The 17,288-nt window shown below is 37.8% G+C and overlaps 1 protein-coding gene across 1 annotated transcript in view; it reads right to left on the reverse strand.

Annotated features, from left to right (window-relative positions):
• The window catches only part of FAM83B (family with sequence similarity 83 member B), a 97,520-nt gene that overhangs the window by 59,404 nt on the left and 20,828 nt on the right, over positions 1 to 17,288 (reverse strand). Inside the window, exon 3 of the mRNA XM_027809146.2 lies at positions 5,436 to 5,517. The gene's annotated coding sequence lies outside the window, so the exon portion shown is untranslated. The remainder of the gene's footprint in view (positions 1 to 5,435; positions 5,518 to 17,288) is intronic.

Here is a 17,288-nt window from a genome sequence, read left to right on the forward strand (position 1 = left end):
AGTGTGTGCCCTTAGACACGATTCTACCCCTGCCCCAGGGGAAGGAAGGGTGCACAGCTAGCAGCAGGTAGCCCAGTTTCCCTTGTTTTCTCCATGGCTTGTCAAGTTTTTTAGTTACACAGGTGGGTATCTTCTTCAAGATTACCTAAACCTTTATAGTTTTTGAGGTCTTCTCAGACTTCATGTGTCCTTGTGATTCAGGCTCTATCTTAAAAATCTTTTTGGCCAGGTGGGATCCATGTGCTTGTCGTAACTTCCAAAATACATACTTCAGGCTGACTCTTGTCATTGTTTTTTTCTTTTCTCACTTGCTCTTACTTTAACATCCACCTTTGCCTTACTCTGGAAATAGTACTCATTGTACTATTGCTACTACAAGCAGGCAGTAATACAAAATTGACCAGAAAATAAAGCAAAAGAATAAATACATCTGTTTTTCCAGTTTGTTGGAAACCTCTTTTATAGAATGAATCATAGAATGGTTTGGGTTGGAAGGGACCTTAAAGATCATCTAGTTCCAATATCTAATTCCAGTATCTTGGTCTCCATCTTCTCACTTTCCCAGGAAACTAAACTTTCTGAAGTATTTTCCCTACTGGGCTTAGCCTTTCCTTCTCATCACATCTTCGCAAGGGCTGGTACACTGCTGGAGTTTGAATGACAAAATCCTAACCATATATTTTGTGATCTAGATTCAGGATTTAAGGTGTTAGAAACTAGGGATGAATATGCTTGCCTCTTGAAGCCAAAGGTACTTTAGAGTAATGCAGAGATCAATAATAAAAATTTTATACTAATTTAGTAAAAGGCAAACCTACAGAGAATTTTTTATAGCATATATTTTAATGTTATAGAAACTATTAGATGCAACTTCACAATGTGTATAAGTAAGAATCAAATTATTGAAAGCTAGACTAGACTTAGTCCCAGGATACACCAGTTGGACCAAGATTTAAGTACATCAAAGTCCAGTTTGCTGTCGATGCATTATTAATGGAAAATATCTCTTCCCATTTAAGCTGTTTCTCCTTAGTACAGGTTCCATGAGTGTTCAGCTCCCCACAGGAAGGGAGAATAATTTCCTTGTGGAATGGCAAGCTGTCTGCTGTTGTTTGATCTTAATGTTTTAATGAACTGCAGATCCAAATCCTGCATTAGGCCATGACCAGGAACCCGAAACATGTACGCTGGGTTTGTGTAGACTCTCACTATATAGCCATAAGGATCTTCTAGCCAAAAGGAGAATTCACAGCTGCTAGGTTGCTTCTGACTGAGAAAAAAAAGGTGAGTCCTGTAAATAAATGCATAGAAAGCGAAAAATGAAATAGGGCTAGAGGGAACAAACTGTTTCTCAATTTACACACAGTATATTTTCAAAGCTATAACCACTTTGACAGGCCTGTGTTGGCACTTAGAAGGATCTGCTTTTGGCCTGGTATTCACCTCTCTGCTTGGAGGTGAGGTTGGCAAAAGGATGAAAGGTCTTTGTCTCCTTCCAATCCCAGAAGTGCCTGAAGCTAGTTTTCTTCCCACTGCTGGTTACAATGGATGCTTGGAGCCTACAGTGTTACCCTTGTGTTTACTTGGGTGCTTATGGTCCTAATAAGCTTTGTAGACCCAAGCCCATCTCTCCTGTAGCCTTCTTCTAATACTAAAATTTGGGAAGGATTAAAGGTTTCACAATACCTTTGGGAGGTCTCTGGCCATCAATTGTAATACTGGCAGAAGTAGAAGGGAGAAATTTACAAGGGAATAGAGCAGACTATATCAAACAATAAAATCACATAAAAGTCTCAACGGCACAGAAAGTTATGTTAATGTTCCAAAGTGTCAATAAAATTGGAGGTCTGGATGCAGCTGCTAGAAATGGAAGACTTGTTCTTTTCTGGGTAGATTCACAAACTGCCAATTAATTTATAGCCAAGGAAGTAATTATCAATGGTATAAGCAGTAAACAAGTTCCAAAAATATTCCATACTCAAAGACAAGGTTTTCTTAACTGTCCACATACCTGTCCAGAAAACACAAACGGCCAATATGATTAAGGACTGTTTACTGGCTGAATGAAACAAAACAAATGCTGGAGTTCACAGGAGCTCAGCAAATGCTTTCCTGTGAATTTGATGTTTCACAATCAGTGTGAAGTTGTTAACTTATATGTACAATTAATCAAACAAACATCATTTACTCTGTGTTTATCGAGCAATCTATAAGAATTAATGTAGTAGTGTTACTGTAACCATGATAAACTAAGGATATTGATGATAAATATTTTTAAGTAGAAGTAATGTTTTTCATCAAGTCAGCTAATACTGTTGTGAAAAGTAGACAAGCTTATGGACACTGAAGCTTCTCCAAGTCTGAAACAGATGCAGCAAACTTCAAATCCAAGTACAAATTGTGAACAATTGCTCTGAGTTGAATCAGAGATGTTTCAAGTACCGAAGAGAAAAAACATACAAAGACAGGAGTAGCCATACTAGGTCCATCAAATTCAATATCATGCTTCTGATCATAAGTGGTTAGAACAAAATATTTGGGCAAGTCTTCAGTCTCCCATCTTCAGCTGCCAGCTCTTTCAGAGTCATAGGTGAGTTGGGGATGATGGATAAAGTGCACTGGAAACCCAAACATAACTGTAATCCCAAGCAGAGGAAATACAGTCACTTGTTTCAAGATGTTTTTAAAAACTCTTGCTCTGAGGTTGTGAGAGGAAAGAGATGAATTGTGATGGCACTTATGTAGTGCTCTCCATGACTTTGAGACAACAAGGCGCAACAATCACAAGTTGCAGCAAGGGAAAATCTAATTGGGCAATGGAAAATTTCTTCTCTGTGAGGGTGGTTAAGCACTGGGATGTACTTCCTGGACAATCTGTGGGATCCGCCTCCATGGAGATTTTCAAAACATGATGGGACAAGGCCTTGGACATCCTCTTTTAATTTTTCAGTTAGACTGGCTTGAAGCAGGAGGTTGAACTAGATGACTTCCAGAAATCCTTTCCAACCTGATTTTTCCATAATACTGTGATTTTGTACTTATTCTTCTTCCTGTAACTTCCGTAATTCTGACAGTTTACTCCATCCCTAGAACAGTAAAGTCCTCACCAGAGCTTTGCTAAAAGGCAGTTTTCCTTTATGCTTCTCTGCTGTGTGTTATAGTCCTCAGTCTTTAACTGGAATTACCTGCTGATAATCAAAATTTTAGTTTTACAAGCTTAAGAGTTTTATATTGTCAGCATGTAAGAGCACTGCAGAAGTTACCTCTAGGAAACTGAGGGGGTTGCCAGTTCATAAGAGAGGCAACTGAGAAATAGTGAGAAGTAATAGCTTGAGATTATGAAATAATGTTATTACCTGATTGTGTCTACTAATATTATCAGCAATGGAATAGCTAATTTCTCTGATACTTAAATTGGCTTTAGAGTTAAAATACCAAGAGTAATGGAGACCATTCATTCCCAACACTGGAGCCTTCAGTTAGCTGTTAATGTCCTTAAGGTCTGTCTTGAAATCCTGAAGCCCAGAAATACATTTCTTTTTTTTAAATGCAAGCTGAGATCTGAAACAATAATTCTGTGATGCTATGTGGATTCCTTATATATGGACTATTCATGATTATCCCTAACAAAACTGCAAGTCAAGCAAAGCAAATACTGTGAGATTGTACCGGTTATTATTGGACCATCTAATGCTGGAGAGAAATTTTATGTCAAATGTTTACAAACAAGCAAGCTGAAAAGTTTCTGCGCTTTATCAATAACTTTGACATGTCTGCAAGAGATTGTGTTGTGCATCAAACCTTGAAATAATTTAACACTTTGAGTCCTCTGTGATATTTGATGGTTAATCTGAAATAGTCAAGTTCCTGAACACTATCTTGGGAAAAACATACTCATAAATTCAAATGTTTGTGCATTCTCTCCATACCTTTCAGCCATGTGAGAACCCATGTGATAAAGACCTAGAGGTGGATTTGAGTTATCATCTCACATTTCCCAGTTATGAGACATCACGTGCTTGCAGTTTGTTTTGATCAAACAAATAAATTAACATTTAAAAGGCAATCCCAATCTGATTAGGATTTACAAATTTAGTAATTAGTAAAATAATAAGGGTGGTTCAACTCAGGACCAAAAAATACAGAATAAGGAGTAATTCAGTAAACATGGCTGGGTTATGAACATGGAAATTTGCAGTTGCCCTTGCCAGGGATTAAACTTGTTTTAAAATGGAATCATTTCTACAGAAAAAAAGAAAAGTGTTTTGAAGCTAGACAATGTCTGAAGTTCAGTCATGCTGAACTATAAATGTATGGCCAACTAGAATGAGGCGGACTATCGTAGAAATGTAAGACAGAATAAAAACCTTCTCCAAATGAAGTAAATCCTATCCTTTCAATTTTTATCAAAGCCTAACAACTTATACAGTGAAGTAGCCAGAAGTATTTCAGCTCTAACAAGGGACTTTGATGACTAACACAGGACCTCAGGCGCCTGTGTGAAAATTGCTCATCAAATAAGCCCTTCTCAACTGTTACTTAAACTGATTCCGCAGGGTCTTATTTTAAAGCTCCAGGGTGCCTGTCGCTCTGTGCCTGCATATACACAGATCTTGGCCCCTCTGGGCACCTTCACACCTAACTCTTAAACTTGATCAACATCGAGAAGCTTTGAATTCCTCCTCTTGCATCCCACGTGATGCTCTAATCAAAAGGGTTTTAGGGATGTAGGTCCTCTGTTGGCTTTGATCCTCTCCGCTGTATTTCAGTTTTCATTTACTGTGATTTGCAGTGGAATGAAAGAAAATGGTTCAATTCTAATTTCCTTTAGTCAGCTTTAATTCAGGCCCATAATAAACATCACAAATCTCAGCGGAGACACGAGCAGAGTGCATCATAGGAGACTGGTGCATAGACTGCAGTGAGTAAGTCTTCCGGTGACCTCAGAAAAGTGCAGTGTCAATGACCTTCTACATCATAAACCAGCATGCAACATGTCCACACCCACAGGAAGAACAACAAATACAAGGTTATGTCCAGTTGTTATTACGCATATCCTAGCATTAGGAAGCAATAAAAGGATAGTGGAGTTGGAAGACAATCACCACCACTTACATTTTGATCAATGGCCTCCAAACTGGCAGTAACATTAGGCATTTAACAGCTGTATTATTCATAGAAGAAACAGGTTTTTTGTGAAGGAGGGTCATAATGAATCATGGTCTGAATTTGGGAAACTACTCCCTATGTCTAAAAGTAACACAGAGTGAGAGACAAAAGGAAGAGTGAGAAATGTCAATACAAGTAATTGCAGATGCGATAAGAACAAAAGTGTTCCTTCAGGGCTATTTTATAGGCAAATCACTTAATAGCCTCCTGTGTAATCTCCCTTATCCCCTTACCTGAATGTGCACATCCATACTTTTGTAACATACCTTCTTAGCAATGTAGTTTTCACTGTCAGAAATTTGATTGTTTCCTTGTCATCATTCAGTTTCCTGATAACGCCTGGTATTCCTGAAAAAAAATAAATTTTCATTCTCCTTTCCCCTGTGGGTTTATCCATTATTTCTCTAAGGCATTCCTCCACAGCCTAATAAACTGAAAAAAATGCACATAGCACTGAGGCTCTGTACCTTGTATATAAGTTTTGATTTGATTTAATTTCAGATTGGGCATTGCCAAAAGCCAGGTACAACAAACATCAGTAATGTTTATGGTCAGAAGTGCTTGAGTGACTATGTGTTTGACTAAATTCTTTTTACTCCATTGCCAGATAGAAAACAGTACAGTGGAGATGGAGATCATGTTGCCGACTGAGATACAGGAGTTACCCCGTCCCTATATCTCAATATAGGGAAGAAGCCTTGACCGAGTTCTGAAAATGCTTGGCTGTAAGGGTGAACTTGGCCTTTGAGACTAAATATGAAGACAGGGTGAAAGGAGATACATATGAGTTTTAATGCTGTGTAGTGTAAAATTAAAGTTCTAATTCAGTGTTATAATTCATAACAACTGCTGGAATCTATGCAAGAACATTCTGAACATGTATTAGCCAGAGTGCTGAGAAATGTGTAGGGACAACTGGCGACTTTGAGGAGAGCTGCCACAGTGGAACGGAGTAGATTAGTCCAATGAATTACTGGCATCATAGTAAATGGAAATACAGCTCAAAATACAAATAATCCATACAGAGCTTAAAATATTTATGGTGGAGCTTAAATTATTCAGATCAGCAAATTTAACATAAAAATGAGGTGCATTGCATATGAGTTGAAAAGGAAGGATAAAAAAAGGAAATCATGTGATAGTGATGGTTTATTTCATAGGAAAAACAAATCAATTTATTCATAGAACTAAATGAACACATTTGTCCAGAATATGCTGGTGCTCGTAATTGGAATACAGTTCTTCTTCAAATTAACATTAGTTATTAAAAAGAGAAACAAAGATTGTAATGCAGGAAAGATTGTAGTGAATTAAGGTTAATATTTTTCGTGTGTTTGTTTACACCGGACAGCTTTATAGTTCAGATATTTTACCCTGATTATAATGGAATTTGTGTGATATTAAGTGACATTTAGTGCTAGTAAACATACTTAAGTATGAGTGCATATGTTTGCATTATATACTCTTAAATACACTGAAAACCATATTGCAATCAATACAGATTTTGTTGCTTATCCTTCACCATTTTATCCATCACTCCAAGTTTTGGCTAAGCCTTGCCAATAGTGTATGAAACACCGGTTACAGTTCACTCTGTTCCTTTTCCCTCACAAGGAAAGTTGTTTACATTTTATACTGCTTAGGTTTGTAGGATTTCTTCCAGGAAGAGTTGGGGGATTTAAAAAACAAACAAACAAAGCAAACAAACAAAAACCTGGCATGTTTTTACTGCAAAATTTAAGACTGGAGAGACATGCTTTGCATCTGAAATGCAAATTGCTAAACATGCAATGGTTATAATCTTCTGTACAAAATAATATTGCGCTTCTTGGAATAACCTACAAAAAATTCCTTCTCTTGGAGACTCACTTTACTCTTAGACAGAAAGTTGGACTGTTGTGCACATAAATTTGTTAGAGCATTGTACTGAACAACAAATTTCATTTACAACTTTTTGATACCAATTGGATTTTTTTTTGAATTTTTGTTATTTTAAAAGAAGTCAGAAGTCTATTATTCCATTAATTTAATTGATTCCACCTACTTCATGCATTATGTAATTTAAAGTACTGCTAAACTTCCCAATAAGATTTCAGTAACAATAATGAAAACAATAAATTATTTTATTGTAATATAAAAATACTTACAAAGGAATCAGAAATACATGGTAAAGATAAAAAGGACAATCAAACTAATTTTAATGACATTGTATATGAAAAGCAGAACTTTAAAACTTTTAAACTGCTTAACTAGTTTATGCAATAAACTCTTTATGTAATTAAAATAGAGTTGCCTACAGGGAGAAACCATACGAAAACAGTGATGAGAATTGCGAAGTCAGGTGCATAAAATGTGAGGAATGTAAGAATAAAGGCTTCCTGTGCAAATTTAATTCTGCCCTTTTTATGTACATACATTATCAGGCAGCTTTTAATTACGTGATTGTGTAGGTATTGTTTTTTCCCTCTTTGGGAAATCCTGCCTTATTCAATAAAGGCGTAGTTACTCCATATTTCTTCTTCATTCAATATTTAATATCAGATCTTACTCAACATTCAACAGGGAGATCCTGCATCAAATGTAAAATTATCTAGTATCTTCATGGATGATTGTGCTGTGCTGTCACCATAGCATGTAAGTGCTTCATAAAATTAGCTAATCTATTGTTCCCTACAAAATTAAGTGCCACTATTATCCTCATTTCATAACTAAGAAATTGAGACACACAAAGATTAAGGTCAGAATTGTCAAAAGCATCACCTAATTTTGGATGCCCAACATGAGATGTCTCACGCTTCATTTTCAAACCACGTAATACTTTTATCACACTTTTTATCTTCAAAGCACAGCTTTAATCAACTTGAAGGCAGTCGACTTTAAGAACAGTATTGTAGCTGTGGCTCAGACTGGAGAGACTGAGATTGGATCTTTAGTGAACGGATTTATAGCTCTGGCTCTGAGAGATGAGGTACCGAGTGTCACAAATATACCTCGCCAAAAGAGAAAAATGGTGTTCTTCGGTTCTGTCCTAGGCCTTGGAAGAGAGTGTGCTCTGATAGTTTTGTGCACAGATTTGTTTGTATGGAGTGAATTGTAGAGATGCTAAACTAGTGCCACTTGAGTTGGATGTCCACGTACATCCTAGGAAATACAGGCACAGTTCCTGTGCTATCAGATCAGTGGTATCTTTATATCAACATGGACATATCTCTAGTAACAAGCCCCAATTTTCAGATGGATGAATTGGCATAGTACCTTAATGGCAATTGTTACCTTGTTTTGGAACCAGCCCGCTTGCCTCACTGTGCTAACAGGGTAGGCTGTCCATAGAAGAATCTGTGCCTGTTTTCCCTAATCATGACTGATGCCACTCCATTGCACCTCTTTTCTCCCAGCAGTGTGTTTGTAGTCCTGCCTCCTAGTTTTACATCAGTCCCAGAACTCACGCCTCTACCATTACAGGTCATCAGAGTCCTGTAAAGTTTATCTTCTCTTGGTGTGCCTTACTGTGGTTCTGGTCTTAGTTTTCCATTAATGCTCAGTGGCTTCTGGCTCATGTGGAACAACCAAGTCCATCTCCTGTGCCCTCTCCACTTTCTCCCTCTTTCATCCCTTCCTGCCCGTTCCTTCTAGTTCTAATTCCAAATCCTTCTGATAGCTGTTCTGAAAGAGCCCATGTGCTTCTACTCACAACTCTTTCTACTTGACCTTCCAGCTGGCCAGCTGACGTGTTGATTTGGTTTCATCCCTTTGCTGCAGCCTCCTCAGAGCTACTGCATTGTGATGAAGCACAGGGAGGTGTCTTTCTCCAGTAAGCAGTGGAAGAACAGAGATGGGAAGGTAAGAAATGATCAACAAAAGAGATATCTAAGGTCAGAGATTCCAACCAACCAGTTAACATTTGACAAAGTTGGAAGCAACTGAAATTAGAGTCTTCCCAGGGGAGATGCTTGTTAGCAATGTCTGTATCGAGAGCTATTTATGAGACCTCTAAGGAAGACTTCAGAATCACACAAGTGTTTGAATGGCTAACTCGACCATGATGTCCCACACGTCTTTTACTTGCGTTGTTGAAAGTACCAGCAGTGAGAATAGAAACTGTGCATAGGATAGATAACAGAGCAACCCAGGCAGGCAGCAAACTAACCCTGAAATGATGTTTGAAAATTCTGTTTTCCATTAATCAAACCCAAGGTCTTTTATTTTTTTATTAATTAATCTTTAGAGTAATTTTCTTACAACTCTTATTTTTTACTGGATATGCATGCCATGTAAGGCTCTTACATATCTCCTATGTAAGACTCCATCTTATGCAATAATGTCAGTTCCTTTCTAAAGGTCTCATGCTTTAAGTTTTTCTGTCATACTGTGCAGGCTGTCAGGGCAAGATTAGCACATTTCTGACTGACCAGCCAGGCTGTTCATGCAGGGAAACAGAGCACATGGAAGGCTTTTTCCCCAGAAAAGCATTAATATGCATTCCTTTTCCCTCCCCAGAAACCAATTTTCATGAAATTCACAGCAATTTAATAAAGCATTACCTGCAGGTTTGTGTGCAGTTGGCCAATGGACTAATAGTACTGTAGAGGTGGAGGGGGGATGAGGACACCAGATGGACTGACACAAAAATGAAAGACAGACCAATCCTTAAATAAAATAGACACTTGGAATTAAAACTGGATTACTAAATGAAATAAAAGCTTTTAATGAAATTTGGTTTTCAGTTATTATGACTAAACTACCCACTTTTAAGAAACTAATGCCCAAAGTCTAGGATATGTAGAAGATACTGTGTTTGCAGTAGTAAAGTGTAGTCATACTAAGGAATGGGAAATTTGCTAATGAAAGGGGAAAAAGCCAAGAAGATGTCTTAATCCTTTTTCTAACTTGAAGCAGTGTATCAGGAAATTCCTGCTAAGAATTCCCTGCTAAGGTAAATGGAGAATCCTTTCTGAATAAATTAGTATGGAGCTTAATAACAATGCATATGTTTTAATGCTTTTTTGTCCTTTAATGTAAACCAAAGTAACTGATCTGAAATAAGATGATGTGTTGATAACTACTGTCCCAACTTGCATCTAGTCTAAACTTAAATTGAGATAGACATCCTTAATTAGCTTAGCACCTGAACAGTCTCAATGATTTTGAGGTGTGAACACCTTAGTGCTATGAAAGACTTTGTATAAAGCCCTTTGTCTTCTTACTGTGGTGCTTTAAAAAAAATTTGTTTCATGACCTTCAGGTGTTACGAGTTTTTCTTTCCTTTATTTGCCTTACTGTTCTTTGTCTTAGAATTCTGGGCTTTCCTTCACTAGTAACCATATTAAATCTGTGTCTGCTATTCTTACATCTTACTATTCCATATATTTTATGTACATTTTTAAAGATATTTTAGATGGATGAACATGCATTTTTTTCCCTTTTTTATTTCACTTACATGTATTTTCCATCAAATTTTAAAGATATTTAGCATGCCTACTGTCAACTTCAACTTTTCTTATGATTTCTCATTCCTTCTATCCTTGAAACACAGCATTATATTCCTACATATAATAATCCTCTTTTCATTTCTTCCTTCTCCAAAATACCATTGACTACTTGGTGCTGTTGATTGTCCAGGACAGGGGCTGTGCTGGAGCAGCAGGAAGGACTTTTTTACCTTCTCTCAAGGATTGCTCTTCTCTGAATCCATCCCTATATCTTTCTTTGGAGTTTTCCTTTGTTTTTCCTTGTGTGAAAAGCTGTCACTATTGCATGATGTTTGGGAAAGATTAAACTAGTTCTTCTTTGCCTCTTTCCATGTCTCAAATTAAGATCCATGCTCCTAAATTGGATTAATAATAGAGTAGCTTCAATGTGCCCTGAAGTTAACTGCTGTGTTTGTTTGACCTAATGTAGGCCATGCAAGGTTGGTTCCTGTCCCTGCCTCCCTGTGTTCCTGCACGCAGATGTGTAGGAGGGAAGGTAGGACAATCCATAAGGAAGCTGAGAGTGGCACTTTTTCCACTAATATCCTGTGTTATCCTTCCTTTTATACATTTCTAAATAATGAGTTGCTTGCTAAGCTTACATGGTAACATGCAATCAGCCTTTAGTGCACTCCTCCACAGTCTTATGGGATTGGTTTTATCATTGCTATTATTCAGCATGAAGGTAAACCCACTCTAAGAACTGATAAGAAACAGTGATATTATTAGCAATCTAGTGCTCATATCTGACTCGTTGCACAATAGGGGTGTGGGTTTTTTTCTCTGCCGCTGCTAAGGACTTGGCCAAGCTTGGTCCCAGCTTTAGTTCAGTGTCCACTGCAGGAAGGGTTAATAAAAGGAAATGTCATACTATGTATGTCAGAACTATTTCTTGTACCTTGTTTAAAACACCTGGAGAATTTTGTGTGTTTAGTGATTGCTCCCTATAGAATCTTTTACAGCCATCAGAGCTACCTTGATGATTTGCCAAGGACAGAAACACTAATTGTGTCCAGGATATTGACAGATAGGACATGCTGGAACTTGGAGTTCATTTCTGAAATACCAAGTTGTTGGAACTTAGCATCGGTCTGTTCTTAACCATTTTGCCTAAGAATGGTAGTTGGTAAACAAGGCAGAACTTGGAAAAATGTTTATGGCCACTGGAAGCACCTCTGTGCAGGGGATTGTTCTCAGTCCTGGAGATCTGGACTGATTATTGCAATCCAAGCCTCTTGACAGGGCTTTAGTAAAATGACAAGGATTTTATTTCCATGTGAATGATTCCCTCTCTATGTCAGCTACTTTAAATTCCTGCAGCTGAGTCTGTTCTCTGAGATATAATATACTGTGTCACAAGTTTACGTAATTAAAATAAGCCTGTGCAGATAGATCTATAGATGTACAATTCCATTGCATTCTTAATGTGGTGGCAGAAAGCTTATTTTGCCTCTAACTGCATATTTATTCAAAGATCTGTTTGTGATGATTTTGAAGTGTTGAATTGCTGATTAGTTGTTACTTTGAAAATATAATATTTGGAGATCAATTGATTGCTGTGACCTTTTTGTTTTCTCAATTCTTACAAGGTCACAAGGAAATAAAGACAATATTACCTGCCCAAACAAGATGAACATTCTTGTTGATTTCAAATGAAGTCAACATGAATAAGGGCTGTTCTTAAGAGCAGAGATTTGTGAAACTTTGTTCTAATTGACTATGATGACATAGTAATGAACAGGCCCTAGAATTCAATCAAATGCTGTATGGAATTTAATGTAGATATTCACCGTATGTTATCATCTGCCTTCCTGCAACTGGCATCAAGCCAAAATTAAAAACATTAATCTGACTAAATCAGTGCATCGTGTCTTGTGGCTGCTTGCCCGTTTATCCTCTGCAGTGTGATTGTGTACCCCTGTGTGACCCAGGACAAGTCTGTCTTGTTCAGGGATGTGGTAATGCATGGGTGGTATTAAGGATGGTGAAATCACAGCCTCACTTGTTCCCTGGGTTGTGCTGTCTTGTGTAAATACTGAGTAGGCTTAAATTTTCCTTTTGCCCAATATTGCAGACATAAGAAACAAGCTTAATTTAAACTGGAAGAAACATCTTCAAAGTAGCAGCATGTCTGAGCTCAAGGATATTAACCAAAGCGTAAAGGATTTACCAAAGCGTAAAGGATTTCAAGGGCAAATTGTACAAAGGCTGTTAAATGTTTTGGGGAGTTTAGAACCATTTTTACAAGTGCTGATAAAAGTGATAAAAAGTGCAGTTTGCTGACACTTCGATACGATCTGAGAAGTCATACTGTTTTAGATACAATAGATGAGTGAGATTTCATATATCTACAGATGCCAGTAGGTGACCTAGCCAATGACAATGTGAGACTAAAAGACACTGTGTTTCAGTTTTAGACTGGCAGTAACCTACATGGCTTTCAGTGCTTGTATTAGGCTGAAATTGTGTTTGGTTGTTGCTTATCCATTTAGAAATAAGTTCATTCTGCAAGTGAAATTTGTGTGAAGTAAAGGACAGGGAAAGAATACTTCTGGCAGACAGGGTGTCTCCCAGTTCAAGCTGCTGTTTGATAGAATTATATAAGGTTGGCACAAGCAACTATTGGCATAACTTTTCTCTGAAATCAGAAAACAACTAGCTACTATTTTCCTTGAGCTCTGAAATAAGTATTCATGCTTTCTAAGATTTGCACTTTCAGTAGTATGAAATAAGCTAGAAAAAAAATCTCTACTAAATATTTTTTAGGCAAAGAATGCGATTGACCACAAACCCATAATTTTTAATATTTAAGGTCAAGGAGGAGGTTCTGTGTTCATCGAAGTCACAGAGACAGAGGGTTACATGTAATAAGGTTTCCATAAACCATGATGGCAAAAGACTGACAATGTAAATATGTTTATTCAGGATTGTGTAATTTAATTCACTGATCAAACCAAGGTAGTAATTGACTTGGAATACTGGCTGAGGTCTAGTGATAACTATTAGTCTGAGCATCAATATCAGATCAATCCCACTGCAGTCAGGGAATCGTAATATAATGTATTGCTTTGCTTTGGGTTTTTTTCCCATTAAGTAGGGATTTGCTTTTTCAAATTTCAGTCTAGTACCTATGAAATGGCCTTATGCTTCCTCCGCTTCTTATTTTTCCGTGAAGCTTAACTGCTGTTTATGAGGCTGCAGTCTCAGGAGTGCCTGTTGCTGTTGGACTGAGAACATCACTGGTTACTTCACCAAGCTCATGGGCATGTTCCTGAATCATTTTTATTTCTTCTAAAGGTAGACCTAAACTGCACTCTCTGGAGGCTGGCTGCAGGCTCAAAAGACGTATCTCAGCTAGTTTTAAATGGATTAGATGAGTATCGGGACTCAGGTGGTACAATGTACTGCAGCAGCATGAGGTTTGTTGGTTGACTTCTAAAGTATTTATTCAGCTTCCCTAGTGGATTTTGCAGCCTCGCTCAGGTATGTCAGCACCATCTGCAGTCACAGCAAAACCAGCAGTGTAAATATATCACTAACCTGAAAATCTCTCCTGCAGCCACTAACATAAGGTAGACAATGGGGTAAAAATTCAAATATAAACAACAGGACCTTTACCTCGAGTAACACCGCAAAAAATAAAGAAGTATTCCTAGAGAGAAAAAATGTGTTTTCATCTATTTGGCATGTGGATAACAAAGATTAAAGACTCTCTCAGGAACTGGTACAAAATGGAGATTGGTGGTGGTAAAGTCAGTCACTAATTGCAATAAGAAATTGTTAGAAAGAAAGGAAATGTATTGGGTTGTGGGCCTTTAACATTGCAAAATGAAGAAATTCAGATAAGCTTTACGCATTACCTTTTGGTGAGCAGATAATTTTAGTTAAAAATTTCCATCAACCAACTAAACACTAAGAATTTCATAGTTTTTAGCAAGCTTCCAGGACTTTAAATTTTTAATAAGACATTGTATAAGTTCTTGTGCTCAGGAAAAGAAATTCAACTTAAACCAGACACATTAGAGCATTTTAAAGCAGCTGTATAGTAAAATATAGACAGTAATAAAGATTTAAAATGCCTTCATTGATGCTTTGAAGACCTCAGTGCCTCCAGAAACAGAGAATTCTGTTGTCTTAAAACGTTCAAATACACTGATAATAGATTTAAATTGAAAATTACTAAGTTGAAATTATCATCTGGGAACTTAGATGTAATGTAATCTATTTTAATACTTTTCCAAACAGTAAATTGTCAAATATCTATATTTACAACAATTGCTGTGGGTTTGAAAGAGGGGATAATAAGATTCTCATATGTTGTTAAAATAGAGCCTGAATGAAATAGAAATTGCATATACCAAGAGAACATGTGTTATCTGTCAACTTCTCTTTTATTTTAAATCCTCTGTATACACAATTTCTCCCCTGCCATGCAAAAGTGAACACTGTGTTACTATGGACAATGTAATTCTGTTTCTTAGACTTTTCTGCAGCTTTTAATCCACATGCTCTTCCAAATACTAACCCAGCAACATGATACTACTTGAGCAAGATGATGCAATATTAGCCAAATCTTCTGACAGAGCACAGAGAAACTACAGGTAATAAACAGACAAAACACTACTTAGAGAAACCTATAAACTTCCCTCCTGAAGCATTTACATGAAACCTGTTGGACATGCAGGATGACAGTGCAGGCTGCGGTGCCAATGGTTTTGAGATGTATTTGTCATTTTCAGTGGTGTAACCACTACCACTAAAAAGATACCACAAAGCCTTCAAGAAATTATTTCCTCAAACAGAAGCAGCTGCCTGAATCTTAAATTGTGAAGACTCACTTTTGAACTTATAATAAGGAAATTTTTAGAGATGTTATATAGAAGCGCTCCCTTCCTACCTTCCAGTACCAAGCTCTTCACCCTGGTCAATCATTAGACCAATTTTGCTCTTTCAGGAACAGGCGTCTCTTACTTTCTTGGAGATAATCTTATATCTGCCACTTGTTTCTTCTTGGTCTCCAAGTAGATATTCTGGACATACTTAAAACTTCCAAACAAGCAGTGCGACTGTCTATGGGAGCCAATATCTGACGCAGATTAAAATACAAGCCCTTTTGCTCCTGCAGTTATCCCTCCTAATGTCTACCACTGCAGTTCTTACCTGGGCCTGTTAAACAGAATTTACCCACTATCACTTCTAAGCATGCCACAGTACTTGTAAAACTCTGGAATGTGGTGATAGAAGAGAGAACAAGTATGTGATGTTATCTCCTTTACCACTGGTGGTGGGGTAACAGAGTCGACATGCATAACGAAGGGAAGTGGCAAACTTGACAGTGCCTGTAATCAATGTGATAAGCACCTCCATATAATTGCTAGGAAAGCCCTAAAGCTTGGGAAAACATAGCAACAGTATACAGCTTTAATGTGCTTTTTAGTTTTCAGTGCCTGAAAGACACACACCAGACTAAAGACATTTTAAGCCATTTCTGTGGCAAAAAGTCTCGAAAGGAGCCAAGGGTCAGTAAGGGTGGAAAGGACTAACCATCTACCCTCATCTGATCTGTGCAGAAGAGGACCACAGTCCTCAGGAGCACTTTACTGCAAGGCGTTCCCGATGTAAACCTTTCCCAGCACTGCTTTTTTTCTCCTTTCCCCCTTCTCCACAGCACAGGCAAGCAGTGCAGCCAGCCATCCTAACCAGGCTGTGGCAAAGGCTTCAGCAAATATTCAGCAAATATTCACAGCTCCAGCCAACAGGAAGGAGTTGCCATACTGAAAGCAGAAGAGAACACCCCTGTGTTCTCCCCACTGCACTTCACAGTAAGCATTCAGTTCCTTATCTGCTACAGAGCTGACCCACTGGTGGTCCAAGTGTTAGACTCGCCCAGCAGGACAATCTTTTTTGGTAGTGAGTCAGCAGGCCAGTGACATTGAGGATGTTGCTGTATTTGTATCGCTAGGAGAGAAGTGCAAACTAGGTCAAGTGTAACAGGATTTATTAGATTAATTAAACATGGTATGTATTGATCTGACCCATGAAATATGAGTGGGCTCAAAAGCTGACCATCTCTATTTAGACTTTATTTTCCTTATTCTAGGAGCTAGAAAATATGTATTCTAAATGAGACAGGAGTCTTTGGGGAGGAATATTACCTCTTCATGCAATCATATTCTGTAATAGACTGCATGGATACAATAGATCAGGGTAAACATTTCCAGTGCAAGATCATCCTGCTGCAAACAATACATGCACTAACAGTAAAAATGGAGGTCTCAGAGCGATAAGCATTTGGTGAAATGTTCCTAGGATTAAAAGGTGTAGATACATAGTTATTGCCATCACTCCCCCTTTCATCTATTACATCTACATGTATGTTTGTCTCTCTGCTTAGAACACTGTCTATGCCCACATGAATGTGTGCCTGTGTTAACATTCACCACACTCAGTTATTTAAGCTTTCAAATCCCTTCTCAGATTTTAGTGCACATCCACACAGCCAGTATGATGTGTTCTTGCTGAAGGCATCTTCTAGTGGTTGACTTTCCCTACACTCAAGCTCTGAAACCATCCCAAATACGATCTCAAAGCCCAATGTTACAATTTCTTTCCCATTGGTATCCTGCCACTAGTTGGCCCTCAGAGCAAGAT

The sequence above is a fragment of the Falco cherrug genome, chromosome 6 (genome assembly GCF_023634085.1).
Source record: "Falco cherrug isolate bFalChe1 chromosome 6, bFalChe1.pri, whole genome shotgun sequence".
Classification (NCBI taxonomy): domain Eukaryota; kingdom Metazoa; phylum Chordata; class Aves; order Falconiformes; family Falconidae; genus Falco; species Falco cherrug.